Here is a 5,007-nt window from a genome sequence, read left to right on the forward strand (position 1 = left end):
GTTGGAGTGAAGGCTGCTAGCCCCGCGGGAGCACACGTTGTTCTCTGGAGGGACGCGTGCCGCTCTCGCTGGAGGGGCGCGCGCTGGAGGGAGGCGGGACTCATTACCGGGTTCTTCAGCTGCTTCACGTTTAAGCTGCGGTGAGCTGCCGAAAGCTGAGACGCGGTGGGTGACGGCTGCCCGCGTTGATTCGTCGAGACGGGTGTCGTTTCTTGTGAGAGAGAAGGACCTCCACCCGAACCAGCCTGCGGACCACATTTATACCGATGTGAGCTGGTTAGCGCCGGCAGCTGTGTGTGCGCCAGCATCAACGCAGCGCCGTTTGGATGGAGGCTGTTCATTTTAGTGATCGACTCGTCATGTCAAGAGCGGCGGTGAGTTAAAACCCTATTTAAGGACACCGGCTCATGTGGAGGCTGTTCCATCCCACGAGTGCGAGTTGACACCGCTTGAGTGAGGATCGTGCAGTTCTAATTGGTAACGAGTTACTTTCGCTTACCGTTGTGCCGTGATCGACTCGTCATGTCTAGAGCGACGGTGAGTTAAAAAACCTTTAATTAAGGACACCGGCTCATGTGTGGAGGCTGTTCTGTGATCGACTCGTCATGTCTTAGAGCGACGGTGAGTTTAAAAACCTTTATTTAAGGACACCGGCTCGTGTGTGGGGCTGTTTCATCCCACGAGTGCGAGTTGACATCGCTTGAGTGAAAATCGTGCAGCTCGGGATTATAACGAGTTATTTAACTTACCATCGTGCCCTGTAAGCGGCTAGTAATGTCTTGGAGCGGCGGTGAGTTTAAAAAACCTTATTAAGGACACCGGCTCTTATGTGTGCGGCCGCTGTGAGCTCATCCGAGCTTACAGACTGGCTAAAAAACAGACACTTTGATCATTAATGATGATTTATTTCAACTTTCGTGTCACTTTTACACACACCCTCCGGAGACCGTCATTTTGAGAACTTTCTCTCTCATGAGCTCTGCGATTGTTTGCCCAGAGCGCTGTCTTGCAGGCGAACTCTGGGGAAAACGCTGAGCTGCAGGCTGGATTCTGACGGGCGGGGCTGGTGGTGGAACTCAGCGAGAGCCGCGGCCGTGGAAAAGTCGAAGCTTGCTCGCGACGGTCCCTCCAGCGGGGACGGGGTGGGCCGCGCGGCTTGATGAGGTGGCGCACAGCTTCTGGCACCTCCTCCGACTGTTTCACTTCGCCAGCATAGTTTGAAGCTGCTCTGAACAGCGCGTCCGTGATGGCTTCATCAGGTCTTGTGCAGATTCTCCGGCAGCGAGGGGAGTAACGAAGCCAGGTGGGTCGATGGATCATCGTCATCCGCGCTGCAGTCCTCGACAGGCAAACCGTGGGAGAGGCACACATGTTGAGCTGGCGTCAGCTGCCTTACAGAGGGAGTTCTTCGTCTCCAAGGCAGGTCTGCGGCCTTCAGTCCCTTGGACATGCTATATGCTAGCAGCGCACGTTGTTGCTAGCTGCGGCTGCCTGAAAACACGTCGGTGGGCTCGATTGGAGAGCGTGGTCGCCGTCTGGTTCCTCCGGAGGGACGGGACGCTGCTCCGACCTGGGCAGCTTCGCTCCGGAAGCTTCCGCGAGGCTTGGCTCCAGGGGGGGTTACCGAGGAATAGCCCCGCTCGGTGAATCCCTCAACTCTGGTGATGGGAGCGGACTGGGGACCGACTCCTCTAATCTACCAGGAAAGAACCGTCTGCGGCCTCGCCCGTCGAACGTCCTGTTGGAACGTGAGGCCGTATGGATCAAGACGGTGAGCCACAGTGGAGCCCAGTGAAAAACAACCTTTCCGCCGATCATCCGAACTGGCGGGAAAAGGCGAGGGACGTAGAAAAAAGGGGGTCCCTTCATGTCAGCCTCCTCCTGGGTTCCGCCGGGCAACCCCTGAGGGCGCTATCGGCCGGGAGCGGTGTGATCGCCGATGCGAAAACGAGGTGGGATGGGGTGAGCATTCACTCAGCCCCCCTCCACCTACACTACGCTCCCCAGGAGGGAATGAGCAGCGGGGGCTGCAGCTGAGCACGCCTTGCCCCGGAGGAACCATCCGGTTCGCCCCGAGGGTCGGCGATAAGAGGAAAAAACACAAGATGGCGTTGTCCAGCGTGTAGTGACCTGTCACTGGGAAAAGTTCCCCGACGCTTACCTTGGAATAAGACTGTTGTCATCTTCTCCTCGGGGAGGAGAACTCACCGGACGACCGGAGGTCGACTGCCGGGCCAAGCATCCTTCACAAAGGTTGGTCATTTACACAATTTATCTTCTTTGTTCTTCTGACAGTGCTATATTAGCTCGCTGAAGAAAAAATGGGAGCCGATTTCCCGCTCTTAACGTAATTTATACGGACTGGGTGGGGCCCACACAGCAGGTGGGCGTGGACTAATTTTTTCAGTGCTTATGCTCTGCATAACGGGATAAACCCACTAAAGCGAAGGCCTTAAAGGGCGAAGCTTATACGACATAGAACCAATGTTTTGTTCACAGTTCGAGCTGACTTTCTACCTAGAATTACCCCGGTATGCTGAAGAAGTTAGCTTTCAGACAGCTAAAGGTTTTAAAAGATCTCCTTTGGTTTTAATGAGACCCAAACAGTAATAAGAAGGTAAATATTTTAAGAACTACAAAAGTTACAAAACCCAAATATCACACTGAACATTTTTTTTTTATCAGCTGGTAAAACAGCTGCAAATCTGCCAAAGTAGAAAACAGACAAAATGATGAACAGAAAACCAATGGTGTGAATGCTGAACTTTGTTTAGTTTCCATCAGTGGGTATAGCAGCTGGATCTGAGCGGAACCTTCGGCTGATGTGTCCACATCAGCTGGAGCGCTGATGTGGGTCAAGAGTTCAGCAGTTAAAACAGTTTGAAACAACGTTAAATAGATAGTGTGTCGTACTTTGTGTGACACACACTGCAGGTCATCTGATCGTATGGGGGTGGAGCTTGATGTGGGGGCGGAGCCAGAGAGGACCTTTCTGTACTCCTTGAGGACGACGGTACTGTTCAGGTGGGGGTTCAGCCTCTGAAGCAGAACATCCTAAACAAAGAGACGAATTGTTTCAAACCATCCATCTTTTATTTCTTCTTTCTGATAAATCTGACTTCAGCCTCACCTGCACGTCCAGATGTTCACACCCCGCTGTGAGGACCTGAGGATCTCCTCCACTCTCCTCCTCCTCCACCCCTTGAGGATCTCCTGTAGAACAAACAGCATAATAACCACTGGCTTCACCAAGAAAACAGGAAGTTTAAACCGTTCAGCGTGTTTTATTTCAAGCTGTGAAACATAAAAAGGTCTCTTGACTGACCTAGCTTTAAGGTGTGTCAGTAAAATATTTTGAAGACAGTAAAGATATTAAAAAAAAGAATAATCAGCCATAAAATCCAGACTTTCTTCAGACTCAAAGCTTCAAAGTTCTCCTTTGATCTTTAAGTTAATTATTTACTTTAAAACGCACAGATTTCAATAAAGTCCTGGAAACAGTGGAGTCTTTTTATGCCTGGTTGGAGATTAAATCCTATTTTCTGTCAGACTTGGATATCTTTGGTGTTTTTTTAATTTCTTCAACTAAATGTGTCTCAGGAACGGTCAGACCCCTTCAGAGACCTGCTTCCTGCCATGAGGCAGACCAGAAGGTGTCTACAAAGACGATTGTGTGTCTGTGATAAAACAGAGTACCTTTACTTTGAAAGAGCTGCTGGGCAGTTCTGTTACTTCCTGTCTCTTCATCAGACTTCAGGCTCTGCAGAGAAAACATGGAGGTCACAGAGCGTCTGAAACACTGAGAGACTGAAACCAGACAGACTCAACAGAACTCTGTGTATGTCCATGTGTGTGTGTGTGTGTGTGGGTGTGTGTGTGTGTGTGTGTGTGTGTGTAGTAATACCAGCAAACCAAAATATAATGAGACAAACATTACTTCTGCTAGAATGAATATATTGTGTGATGTAGACTGGATGGACTTGTCACGGTCTGAGGCTTACCATGAAACAACACACATGTGCATGCATGCGCACACACACACACACACACACACACACACACACAAAGCTGGTCACGTTAGTATAGAAACTAATCGGAGGATAAAACCAGGTGGATTTTTGTGTTTCAGATGTTTGAACAATGTCCATCGGTTCATTCGTGAACTGTGGGGACATTTGTCCTCAGCAGGGACAGGGACGCTGGTCAGAGTTCATGAGAAGATGGACGGAGCTAAATACAGAACAGTCCTGGAAGAAATCTGTTGGAGGCTTAAGAAGACTTGAGACATCCAGCAGGACAACGACTTGAAACATCCAGCTGGATCTACAAAGGAATGGGTCAGATCAAAGCGTAATGGTACGGTCAGAGTCCAAACCAAGATCCAACTGAGAACCAGTGACATGACTTGAACACTGTCCACAGACTAAACTGCATGTATTTTACACAGAAGAAGGGACAACATGTGTAAATCTGGTGGAGACAAACCCAAAAGACCTGCAGCCAAAGGTGGTTCTAAAAGTACTGCCCAGTTCAGGTGATAAACTTCAGATTTATCTGTGAAAACAAGGATCTTCTATGTCTGAGGACATTTACAGATCAGACACAGAGTCTGAGGACATTTACAGACCTGACACAGAGTCTGAAGACATTTACAGACCTGACACAGAGTCTGAGGACATTTACAGACCAGACACAGAGTCTGAGGACATTTACAGACCAGACACAGAGTCTGAGGACATTTGCAGACCAGACACAGAGTCTGAGGACATTTACAGACCAGACACAGAGTCTGAGGACATTTTCAGACCAGACAGAGTCTGAGGACATTTACAGACCAGACACAGAGTCCGAGGACATTTACAGACTTGACAGACTCTGAGGACATTTACAGACCTGACACAGAGTTTGAGGACATTTACAGACCTGACACAGAGTCTGAGGATTTACAGACCTGACAGACTCTGAGGACATTTACAGACCTGACACAGAGTCTGAGGACATTTACAG

The sequence above is a fragment of the Nematolebias whitei genome, chromosome 1 (genome assembly GCF_014905685.2).
Source record: "Nematolebias whitei isolate Nwh7 chromosome 1, NemWhi1, whole genome shotgun sequence".
In the NCBI taxonomy this organism is placed as follows: Eukaryota; Metazoa; Chordata; class Actinopteri; order Cyprinodontiformes; family Rivulidae; genus Nematolebias; species Nematolebias whitei.